Source organism: Rhinatrema bivittatum, chromosome 2, assembly GCF_901001135.1.
Source record: "Rhinatrema bivittatum chromosome 2, aRhiBiv1.1, whole genome shotgun sequence".
Classification (NCBI taxonomy): Eukaryota; Metazoa; Chordata; class Amphibia; order Gymnophiona; family Rhinatrematidae; genus Rhinatrema; species Rhinatrema bivittatum.
This window is the reverse complement of record NC_042616.1, coordinates 412,058,551-412,071,438: the sequence shown is the minus strand read 5'-3', so window position 1 is coordinate 412,071,438 and position 12,888 is coordinate 412,058,551. Positions and strand designations below refer to the sequence as shown.

At 46.2% G+C, this 12,888-nt stretch overlaps 1 protein-coding gene across 1 annotated transcript in view; it reads right to left on the bottom strand.

The window, feature by feature from the left end:
- TRIOBP (TRIO and F-actin binding protein) overlaps positions 1-11,332 on the bottom strand; it is a 197,255-nt gene extending 185,923 nt beyond the window's left edge. Inside the window, exons 1-3 of the mRNA XM_029590109.1 lie at positions 11,180-11,332; positions 4,901-5,037; positions 4,402-4,486 (exon numbers count right to left, since the gene is read on the bottom strand). The gene's annotated coding sequence lies outside the window, so the exon portion shown is untranslated. The remainder of the gene's footprint in view (positions 1-4,401; positions 4,487-4,900; positions 5,038-11,179) is intronic.
- Between the last annotated feature and the right edge of the window lie 1,556 nt (positions 11,333-12,888).

Below are 12,888 nucleotides of genomic sequence, written 5' to 3'. Positions count from 1 at the left end.
ACAAACACCTGTTACAAGTAAGCAACTGCGCTTTTTCTCTCTTCCTTGAGGTCAATGGAACAAGCTTCATTGGAGGTAATACGGTCTTTTCTCCTTGTCAGACAGCAGGTTACTTTGGATCTTATCTGGGAGGCTTGGACTAAACTTTCTTCTCAGCCGGGTCAGTTTGTAGGCCAACACCAAGGTCTGGCTACCACTGTTCAGGAATTGCTGGAATAGGCTGCTATTACATCTCAGAAGGTCCTGACTTTGGAAACAAGAGTTACTGAACTTCAAGACTCTACAGCAGGGGTCGGGAACCCATGGCTCGCGAGCCAGATATGGCTCTTTTGAGGGCTGCATCTGGCTCGCAGACACGTGTCGCCATACTTCGCGGTTCCCCGCTGACCCAGCTGCTCCCCGGTCCTCCGCCGCCCGGGCTTAAAATGCTGTCAGCCCGGGCGGAACGCGGCAGGACAGCTGGAGTCAGCGGCACCGGCGTGCTCTCTTCTCCTCCCCCCCCCCGCGGCCCGGAAGAGGAAGTGGAGAGCATCGGGTGCCTGCGCGGGAAGAAGAGACCACACTAGCGTGGTCTCTTCTTCCGCGCAGGCACCCGATGCTCACCACTTCCTCTTCCGGGCCGCGGGGGGGAGGAGAAGAGAGCACGCCGACTGGAGTCATCCGGGTGCCTGCGCGGGAGTCATCGGGTGTCAGCCGGGTGCCAGCGCTGGAGTCATCGGGTGCCTGCGCGGGTCTTCCCGCGCAGGCACCCGATGCTCTCCACTTCCTCTTCCGGGCCGCGGGAAGAAGAGAGCACGCCGGTGCTCTCTTCTTCCCGCGGCCCGGAAGAGGAAGTGGAGAGCATCGGGTGCCTGCGCGGGAAGAAGACTGCAGCGCGGCTCGGAGGAAAATGAAAATCTTCCACCGCGGCCGATGGGACTCCGCCTTCGCCTCCGCGAGGGCTGAAAATGAAGGAGGTTAGCGTTGGGAGGTGGCTGCTGCTGCCGCGAGTTCCCGGGGGGGGGGGGGGGAGAGGGAGTGAATGAGCGGGCAAGCGTGGGTGTTTGAGATCCTGTGTGTGTGAGTGAGAGATTGCATGTATGTGAATGATTGAGAGCCTGTATATGTGAAAGAGAGTATGTCTGTGATTGAGATCCTGCCTGTGAGAGAGAGAGCATGAATGTAAGTTTACCATTGGGAACCTGTATGTGTAAGTTTGTAATTGAAAACCTGTTTGTTTGAAAGAGTATGTGTGTATGATTGAGATCCTTTGTGTGTGAGAGAGATCATGTGTATGTATGATTAAGAGCCTGTGTGTATAAGTAAGAGAGAGATCATGTGTGTCTGTGTCTGATTGACAGCTGGTTTAGGTGATGGAGCATGTGAGTATGTGATTGAGAGCCTGTGTTTAAATGAGAGAGAGAGACCATGTGTGTCTGTGTGTGATTGAGAGCTGATTTAGGTGAGGGAGCATGTGAGTATGTGATTGAGAGCCTGTGTGTAAATGAGAGAAAGAGAGGACATGTTTGTAAGCATGTGAATGAGAGTCTGTGTGTGAGAGAAAAAGACAGCATGTATTTATGTGATTGAAAGCCTGTGTGTGTGTAAGCGTGAAAAGATAGACAGCATGTGTGTAAATGTGTAATTAAGAGCCTATATAAGTGAGAGAGAAAAAACATTTGTATATGTGAGTGACTGAGAGCATGTGTGTATAGGTGTGTCATTGAGAGCCAGTGTGAGAGAGAGCGCTGGTATGTGACAGAGAGGAGAAAGTTCCAAGCAAACCACCCCACCTCCTGCTAATTCAGAACAATCTCAGGACACCTGGATATCAAACGTTCCCAGGTATGCAGAGCAAAAAAATTTTTGTATCCTTATTATTTTTCATTACTGGATCTTTGTGTCTGCTATTTTGAAATATTTTGTTGGTATCTGGAAATGTTTTATATGAGTTTTTAATTATTGGATATTCCACTCATCAGCTGTTTCTAAATATGTTCTTTTTGTTAGTACAGTTTTACTGCTGATGATTTTATATTTCTTGATTTGTTTTATAAGGATGTGTGATGTTTCTTTTTTCCTTTGTTACACTGCATACAGAGACTCTGGCTTGTTGCAGTTTCCAATTCAGTTTTTGTCTGCATGCTTCTTGTTATGCGTTTTGGTCTCTTTATTCTATGTTAGGTGAGGGACAGCACGTGATTCAGGTGAGGTTTTCTGCTGGCGTGTAGTTTCTGTGTAGGACTCTATAGCAGCCTGACTTGGTCCGTTTTCCTAATAGGAGATGTATTGGTGTCTTAAGGCCTGGTGTAATATTTTCAGAGACTTATTGTACTTTAAAAGTGTGATCTTACATAAAATGCACACATTTACTTGTATTTAGTTTTAAACATATTGTATGGCTCTCATGGAATTACATTTTAAAATATGTGGCGTTTATGGCTCTCTCAGCCAAAAAGGTTCCTGACCCCTGCTCTACAGTGTCTGTAATTAAAGGTCGTCTCTATCTAGCTAATAAAACCGAGAATTTAGAGAATGTTATCAGAAGTAAAAACATCAAACTTATTAACTTTCTGAGAAAGAAATGGTTTCTCCTGTTGAAATGCTAAGGTTATATTTTCTTGAGGTGTTGAAAATTCCTGATAATTTAATACCTCCAAATTCCAAAGCTTTATTTTGCCTTTGAAAAATGTATCGCATGAGCTTACTTTACCTCATGTGTCTTTGGATATAATTAATTTGACTGCAGAGATGGAAAAATCAGTGGATAAAACCATAACTCCTGCAACTCTTGTTGTGACTCTAGCTTTGGATTCTGATCAGGACTATATCTTAAAGTTATTTTTTCTCAATAAGACATCTTTGTTTCAAGGTTTAAAAGTCCGTATGTATCGTAATGTGTCCAAAGGGACTTGGAGCAAAAGTAAGAGGTTTTTGCTACTACGTCCTTGTGTTTTGCAATTGGGAGCCTTGTTTTGGCTTCAGGGGGTCAAGTATGTCTTTTTTGACCTTCTCAATTATCTGCTTTCTTAAGTGGGAGGCAATAACAGAGATGGCTCTGAACCTCCTATTCCTGGTGCTGCCTCTTGTCCAATTTGTTAAGGTGCTATAATTCTTTAAGAAAGTCTAACAGTGTTTCCGCCATCTTTTTTGTTTGTCTGTTTATGTAAAGCTTAAAGTTTTATTTCCTTTGATCTTGTGACTCTTCCCCCCAGTTGGGGGTCTGATAAAGCATAGGTAGCAATGCACTTGCCGAATTTGTTCCTGTTTTTTCTATACAATTTTCTTATCTATGCTGTTTCTCAACAAGAATATTACTTGGATTTTGTAAGTTTAAAATTGATATAAATAAAAATATCTAAAAAATGATAAAGGGGATTGAACAGCTCCCCTATGAAGAAAGGCTGAATGGGTTAAGGCTCTTTGGCTTGTAAAAGAGACTGAGAGGGGATATGATAAAAGTTTATAAAATCATGGGTGGAGTGGAATGGGTAAATAAAGAATGGTTATTTAACCTTTCAAATAATACTTAAACATGGGGACATTATGAAACTAACAACCAAAAAATTCAAAACAAAATCAGAAAAAGTATTTTTTTCACACAATGCACAATCAAGCTGTGGTATCTGTGGCCAAGATGATTAGCATAGCAGGGTTTAAAAGAGGTTTGGATGAGTTACTAGAGGAAAAGTCTATAAACAATTATTTTCCAAGTAGACTTGGGAAAGCCACCATTTACCCCTGGGAATAAATAACAAAAAATAGATCTACTTTTTTGTAGTGGGCTCAATGGACCTTGGTCTGACTCGGCATGATATATCTTATGATCTGGTGGCACAGGAGGAGGATGCGGCCTAAAGTGCCACGACTCTCTTCCTCCTCCTACTGTCAGATGGCTCAGTAGCAGAAGAAGCGGCAGAGGGTATTGGCAGGGAAGAGGGAAGAGAATGCGGTGAGAGTGGGGCATCAGCCGGGGAGGAGGATCAGGGAGTGATGGAAGGAAAGAGAGATGTGCACACATTCCTCCCCCCCCCCCTCAACCCAGCTTCTGGTTTCCCCTGATTCTGCTGGGTGCTGGGCTATTCCCTGGCAAGGGCCACCGAATCACAGGAAACCAGGGACCCTGAGTATAAGACATGGTATTAGACCGCCGAAAAGAACAGTGCACAACACTGAATGAAAGGGTTATAAAAAGAATGAGTAAAGAGCAGGAACAGAGAGAGTGCTACACTGACTTGGCAATAGAAATGCTCTCTCTCAGTGCTATCTGTCTTATGAAAAGCTCATATATTACAAATTGGCAACTAAGTCCATGCAGCTTTGTTACAGCAGCCACTCATGACAAGAACTCATCACCCTCCAGATCACTTAGCTTCTGAGTACAGCCTTATGAAGAGCCTGCAGCCCTCCCCTGTGTCTTACCGTGGAGAGAACTCCAGCATCAGTGCTCTCCTGTAAGCTCTCTGCTTTGCTTCTCACATGGGCATACCCTACGGTTTCCTGGCAGCTGTGAACAAAGAGAAGAAACTCATCACAAACCAAAAAGCTTGATCAAACTCCTGCAAACAGAGCCTTCCTCTCCTGGCCGCTCCTCTCCCCCTCACTTTCTCTGACTGCAGCCCTTCTCATGCCGACTCAGCTCTGCTTGTGACCTCGTCTGTCTCTTTCCTTCAAACTGCATCTTTCATTTGCTCTTCCTTCCCCCTTTCTATTTCTCTTCCTGAAGGGTAACACTGCCATACTGCACTGAATGTGGAATTCATGGGTACACTAGCGTCTCAATTCACTGGAGACTTTCTTCATTTAAAGAGGTGAATTCCAATCCCTTCCCCTTATCTTTGCCTTCTGAGAACTAGTATTTAGAGGCTATGCCCCCCCGATATGCTCACCTACAAGAAGGCCGCAATGCTCCTGCACCCACCTGTCTGTGCTCTCTTCCGTGCCCTGGCAGAGGTACAGCTCACACTGAGGGGCTAGAATGCAGAGAGGATCCCAGGCCTCCGGGTCACCAGCCACATCATAGTATGAGGCTCCCAGAACTGAATGTTCCTCTGGGTGCTGCGGGAGGAGAACGTCACAGCAGGATGAGTTCTGAGCACAACAGCCTCGTGTCCCTCACCCACCCATCAACCCAAGGCATCCCCTGTATGAGCAAGAGCAGCGGAGGCAGGAAAAAGGTGATGCTGTGTTTAGGGGACACCCAGTTGTCATCACATGCACACATAAAGGAAAGGGTGTAGATACAGACACGCACAAACACAAATGCTCCTCAACCGCTAAGTAATAATTGGTTGGAGTCTACCTTCTCAACATCATTCTCTTCCTCTCCCTCCTTCATCTAATTCACATCCTGCTTTATTTTCGAGGTATTCAAAGCTCTCCTTCCGAAGAAGGAAGCATAAAAGAGATTTTCCTGCATACACACTTCCCTCCAAAACAGAAACAGAACGACAGACAAAAAGGAAAACAGCAGAGAAATGTTTTCATCCAGTAAAATTTTGTGACAATTATTTTTCCAGCCTCAGCATTCCACTCAATTATTTCCCTCAACTCAGCATTCCACTCTTGGGTGCAGGAGCTCTCCCACATCTCTTCCCCCTCCCTCCCAAGTCCATCTTAGCTCTTCTCCTTCAGGGCAGGCCAAAGCACCCTCTGCTGCTGCCGCCCTCCCCCACATAAATCTGGAGCTTTTCTTATGATCGTTAACTTGTTCATATCTGGGACAGTGCTAGCATCCTGACAAGGCAAAAAAATAGGCCTGCTTCAAAAGATGACCACTCAGAAAACAGCAGACCCTGAGAACAAGAGGAGGGAAGCAGATGAGATGGTACTGCAGATAGACCTGTCCATGGAGGCCAGTTCTCTCGCACGCCCCTCTCGCCTCTCCGCATGATTATCCCTTCCTCATTGTCAAGTGCTGTCTTCAATGTGATGGGGGGCAACTAAGATGCACCGGCTCTTTCTGTGTTCAGTTTTTCTATTTGCTCCGCCCATCTTTCCAGATCTTGATTATTTTTTTTATGTCATCGCCCAGCATTTCTTCAGGGCTGCCAAATGACCCAGTTTCTGCAGGGATATTTTAAGCCAGTCCTGGCTTTCTGATGGGTGTTGTTACCATTTTCTGGACACCATTGTCCAACTACGTGAGGGGCACATAAGAACCACATTCTAATGGAAACCCACGAACTGCCACACATATCTACAAGCCTCCAGCTTCCACCCACCCCCTACCACCATGTCCAATGTCTGCAGCCAAACCCTATGGTACAATCGCGTCTGTACTGACCTCAAAGAGGGACTCCCATGAGGAGAAAATGCAACAGATATTTTTGGAAATACAGTACCCACCCAATGAGGTAAGAAAACAAATCAACAGAGCCAGACAAATACCCAGGAACACTCTGCTACAGGATCATCTCAAAAAATAAAACAACAGAACACCTCTGGTTGTTACCTATAGCTCCCTCACTGAAACATATCATCAAGGATCTACAACCCATCCTGGACAATGAAACCACCCTCTCACAGGCTGTGAGTGGAAAACCTATCCCGAGCTACCGAAAGCTCCCCAACCTCAAACAGATAGTCATTTGCAACCACAAATTGTACAATGACACCAACTCGGAAACCAGACCCTACCAGAAATCCAGAAGCCAATTCTCTACACATATTAACACAAACACCACCATCACAGGACCCAACATCAACTACAACATCCAGTTCTTCTTCCAATGCAATATATTCCATCACCTGCCAGCAATATCCCTCTGTTGCCTACATAGGACAAACAGGTCAATCCCTAAGGAAAATAATAAATGGGCATAAATCTGACATTAGAAATGGCAACATTCAGAAACCAGTAGGAGAACATTTCAACCTTCCAAGACATGTTCTGTCTGACCTTAAGGTTGCCATACTCCTAAAAAGGAACGTCAAAGGAACACTCTAGCATGAAACTGCCGAATTGGAACTCATCAAAAAAATTAACTCCATCACCTTAGGTCTGAAAACAGATGCCGGTAAAATTGAGCACCCGTTCTCCTAACCTGACCAGCCGGCCAGCAGTTTTTTAAATTATTTTATTATTTTTAATTTTTAGTTTCTCCAACTTAATATTGCTAGGATATTAAGTTATAGGGTGTACAGAAAAGCAGTTTTTTCTGCTTTTCTGTACACACATTTTCTGTACACATTTTTGGCAGGCATTAATTTTGGAGTATAAAATGTGCGGATTGACCACACATTTTGCTTTCAGTATCCCGGGTGAAAAACTAATAGCCTCATCAACATGCATTTGCATGTGATGACCGCTATTAGTTTCCATGGGGGGGGGGGCGGAGGGGGGTGTTAGCTGCATGTTTTCGACATGCTAAACCCCTTACAGTATAAGGGGTAGTGGACACGCATCGAAAACGCACTCGGCCAAGCATACCTTACAGTATTGGCCTGTATGAACTTAACTGTTCTCAGATCATTCTGTCTTTTCACACTTACCTCAGGGGTACATTTTATAAATCTACGCCCACACGTACTTTTGTTTGCGCACCAGGCGCAAACAAAAGTACGCTGGATTTTATAAGATACGCGCGTAGCCGCGAGTATCTTATAAAATCCAGGGTCGGCGCGCTGCCCGTTCCCTCCGAGGCCGCTCCAAAATCGGAGCGGCCTCAGAGGGAACTTTCCTTCCACCCCCCACACTTTGCCCTCCCTTCCCCTACCTAACCCACCCCCCCCGGCCCTATCTAAACCCCCCCCCACCTGTGTTTTAAAAGTTACGCCTGCCACAAGCAGGGGCTGCTGGTGCGCGATTCCCCGGCCCGGGACCCATTTCGGAGGCCTCAGCCAAGCCCCCGACACGCCCCGCGGAACTCCCCGAATGTCGCGTCGGCCCCAAAACGCCCCCCGACACGCCCTTCTAGCGAAGCCCCAGGACTTACGCGCGTCCCGGGGCTTGCGGGCCCGCCGAGCCTATTTTGCATAGGCTCGGCGGGCGCAGGAGAGTTTTCAAAGGATTACGCGCATAACTTATGCGCGTAACCCTTTTAAAATCCGGCCCTCAGTTGTTAGTAGGCTGGACTATACTGCTATTAACAGTTTCCACACCCTGCCTGCCTAATTCAGTGCCTTCTCTTTGGAGTCGATGCAATACCATGTGCAGTGGCCAGCACATGGTTTCATGCGCGTCCATAACCCACAATACAGTATGGAGGTTAGCAGGTCCAAAATGCGTGTCCAAATCACTGCGTAGCTAATAGCACCCATTACATGTAAATTCAATGTAAATGAGGCTATTAACTAATCCCTGCAATGCAAAAAAATTCCCGCACAGCCAACGCATCCATTTCAATGCGCCAAATTTTATGCCAGCCCAGGACTGGTGTAAAGGTATGCCACGCTCAAGAGCAAATTGAAAAAAAATTAAAAGCCTGCTTTCTGTGATTCCTCCTAATAATATCGTAGTGATACTACGTAGAAGGAACCAAAGGAGATTTAGTTTAAAAAAAAAAAAGGTTTTGAAAAAAAAATTCTAGACACCCAATACACACACACAAGATACACGGTACAGACTGTATATCTTGTGCGTGTCTATGCCAGTAGCGGGAGAAAACAGATGCTCATAGATTGAGCGTCCGTTTTCCCAACCCACTTGACAGCCACCTCACCTGTGCACTCAAAGCCGAGGAGGCACTAGGGGTGCACAAAACTTCCCTAGCGCCTCCTTTTTTTGCCTGACCCCTAATTTCAATATCGCATCACTTGCCCAGGAGAGGTGGCTGGGCGCGCGGTAGGAAAAACTGGCACTCAACACAGAGTGCCTGTTTTCTGCGCACAAATATTGCATCAGCTCCTTTGTTCTGTATCCTTCCCCCTCCACCCTCCCCATCTCCTTATATTTTACCCACCTCCTGCAACTAGACTTCATGCATCTAATGAAGACTCTGTCCACGAAAGCTCCTGCCTCAATAAATTGATTAGTCTATAAGGTGCCACCCGCTTTTTGCATTTTTGTTACCAAATATAGAAGCAGGATATACATGCCACGATGCAAGTTGGAAAAAACAATAACGACAGAATTCTCTTTTTAGTACCTACCCTTATGCCTATACCTTACAGGGATATTTATGAGACAGGAACTAGTACATGACACGAGTTATAATCTGTCAAATTGTGAAAACGATCTCCCTGCCCACAAGAGTTAGGAAATGCAAAGGACATCTATCTATTTCAGTGGTGGGGCAGTGAGGCCTGGAGCAGCTGTCCAGTAACTGTATTGGACTGGATGCGCTGTGCTTAGTGCACAATAAACTCCATAACCAGCAACGGCAGGATGCACACAAGTTGTTCAGCCTTCACTCACTTTCTCCTTACCTTTGGGTTTCTGTGACAAATGTTTCTGACTCTCATACTCTCGCCAGAGAGCTCTGCCATAACTGAAAATGTTAATGGAGGAGGGTTATGTCACTAGTGACCAGAGAATGATGTGTAATGTAAGTCAACCCAGGCAATTCTCATTCCATACAATATTCCTCCCTCACTACAGGCTTTTGCTGCTACCCCCAAGCTTTCTTAATAGGCTCTCTGTATTCTAACGCTTTTTCTGATATAAGGCTGCTGAAACTCTGTTCCCAATGTCACCGCACCTCATTATAATCCCTAATGTTGCGCTATCTCTGTGCAGGGTTGCGGCTCTGGAGTGTCATCCCAGAGGGCAGTGGGGCCAACTGCTCTGATCCATGCTCGCCCTGCCACCACCCCTCCCCCTCAGGCCCTACCGCTTTGCGTGGGAGATGATGAGCATTAGCAGAACATCACAGCTGGGTACCGTCCTGGCTGTCAGCATGCGCCGGCTTCCATTGTCCTGCTGTGCTCCGGGACGCAGAAACCGGTGCAGACAGATGGGTGCTGTCACCTCTGCTGCGATGTGGGGTGGGGATGGAGGCAAGGGAGCTGTAATCCTACCTAGGCCAAGCTGGAAGCCTCATAATTATTTCAGCAGCCCGGCCCAGCACCTCACAAGGGAGAGAATGGCTTTCAGCCTGAAGACAAAACTGCAGAGGAAACCTCCAGTAAATATGACACCTGTAGCAAGGGCAAGGCTTTGTTCTCACTGAACACTGGTGGCGGTGTTAGGAGGAGGGCTGATGGAGAGCTTTGAGCCTTATTATAGCCAGCAGATTCTTTTCCTCTCTAAGGGTCAGATTAAGGTGGCAAAGGAGAGAACCCCTTTCCTGCAAGTGAATTTAAGCACAGGAGGAGCTTGAGCTGACCTGCTTCCAAATGTATGTTAAAAACAAACAGACATCACCCCTTTAGTTGGCAGTATCTGACATCCACAATTGAATTGTTTTCCCTCTTTAAAATCTGGGGCTCTCAATGTTACTTTAACTTCCAAAACCATGAGAATATTCTCAGGTCTAGTTAATGCACGTTTTTCAGCTTCTAGAATGTAAACTTTCATTGAACTCCTGAATACCGTAGCTCTCTGGCTCGGACAGAGAACACAGGGCTGGACAATCAGACTGGAAATTCAGAGGGATTTCTTGATTAGCCAATCAGGGAAGGATTCAGGGCTCTAAGGGACATGATTGGATGCCAGACACACGATCTGTACTACGTTGTAACACAGTGGCTTTGTCAACACCTTTTTTTCTGTCGTGACACACCTAACAGGTGATGCTCAAGTGTGTAGCACACTGCTGCGCACTAAAGGCTGCAGCTGAACTAAAAAATATTCTAAATATTTTTTTTATTGTTATAAATGATGCAAGAGAAAGAAAATATTCTTCAATTTCAATAATTGCTTGTAAAAAAAAAAAAGTTACTAAATTTGTGACATAACATGAAAACCTGCAAAAAAGACACTCGGAAGCTCTATAGCAAACCTGCCATAGCATCAGAGCACTAACATCCAAGTCTCAAACAGCGACAACCCTACCCATGAAAAGCCAACACTGCAAATATAGAACACAATACACTTCCTGCTGTAAAATCAAAACAAACCAGACTGCTGAAGATCCCTACACAAAACTTACATGCTACACCTCTGTCACACAGGCAGAGCACAGACTGACCCTTACCTCAAGGGCCATAAATTAAAACCAGAAACATCCAAATACTGGAACCCTGGGAGACCAGACTCTCTGGGGCAGCTTTCAAACTGTGCACAGAAGTATAAAGCCTGCAGGTAGTTTTTACTCACAAACTTTACACCGGTTTCCAGAAGGAAAATAATTCCCTTTTGAAAAATGAGTTGGAAAAAAATACTTGCACAGACTTTCGCTTGCTATTTGTTTGGGGACGGTTTTAGACTAAAAACACCCCTGCTCTGCACTCTCCGTGAGCAGCAAGCTCATGTGGCAGCTATAGAAAGCAGAGGCCTGCCATGTCTCGTTTTTGTGGCCCAGTGATTGAGAACCGCTGGGGTGACACACCCAGAGCTAAGCATTTAAGAGAAACTGGGCCGGAGCTAAGAGGGGAGCAGGTTAGGTTGGACTGCCACATGATATGCACCGGCTAAGTAATCAAGTCAGAGTGGTTATTATACCCCTCCTACTGTTATTAAAGTATTAAGACCTTCTCTTTCAGAAAAGGGGTGGGAACAGCCACGAGGACTCTTATGTTCTCCTGTAGCAATGTGCAGCGTCGGAATGCAGTCCTGACCAGGTCCTTTGCTGAATCCGGACTTGCAGTCCTGCTCTTCTTATCAGCAGACACAGGATGGCAAACCCCCAAAACAATCCTTGAAGGCAGTTCCAAAATATCAGGACCAGATGATTCTGTCCCTAATAACCTAGAAGTCTGCGGTCACCCTAAGAAGGAGAAAGATTGCGGCCCGCCCCCCCCCCCCTTATGGCCAGCAATTTAAAAATAAACTTTCTGTATCAATCCACGTTTCTCTCTTAACAGAATTTTACTTTTGTTCTCTCCAATAGCAGTTTGGAATTACGGATTATTTTGCAAAACTGATTGTGTCACCATGATTCCCTTTGTTGCTGTCTCTCTCTCTCTGCAGTACTTCTCTCTCCCACTTTTGCTTTCTCTTTCTGTTCTCACATGTATGTACCTCTCTCTGTTTTTCTCTCCTCCATCGTCTCTTCCCATCTTAGTATCTCTCCCTCACTCTTACACATTCTCCTCTCTTGCCGAAGGAGCAAGCAAACAACAGTGGGAGTAAAAGGGGGAGAACCCCTCCACCACCACATCCCATTTTAGAGCTATTGGTTACTGCAGGGCTGGTGCAAAGGGGGTACCCTAGGTGAGCCTTTAATCTTGTGCCCTCACTCGTTATACACCTATCTATTGGGGGTAGCTCTGGCACAGTATTCCCTCTCTTGCCCCGCTCAGCATCCACCTATCCCTTTCCTCTAACCCTCTGCCAAGTCTTTCTATCCCCGTCCAGAATCTTTCCTCTCTTCTTAATCCTCTCTTTGTCTTAGTCCCCGATCCCCTCTCTCTCTCTCTTCCCTTGCCCCATCCCGGTCGTTAGGAAAAGAGTTGGGTTCATGTTGTATCTGCCTCCTTTGGTGGTTACGGCACACGGCATCAGCAGGTCCTGCGAGACATCAGGGCCCCGTGCATTCAAACCGCAGAGCGAAGGCAGCCAAGAGAAAGAGGCAGACGTGCCATGCAGCACCATATTCCTTTTGTCAGCTAGAGAGAGGGAGCATCGCCCCCCCAGCTTCCCCATGATCCTCCCCCTGAAGGGACAAATGCTATCTGCAAAAACATAAAGGAAGAAAACTGGAAAGTGAACTGTAGGAACTTGAAAAGAAGTTTGTAAGTGGCAGCAGTAACGGGGAGCAGGCAGCCTGCATCTCCTGGACCAGATGGAGGCTCCTGGGCCGCTGGATCCCCCTGCGGCCTCCTGAATCCCACGCCAGATTTCCTGATTCTGAGACTGGAGAAGTG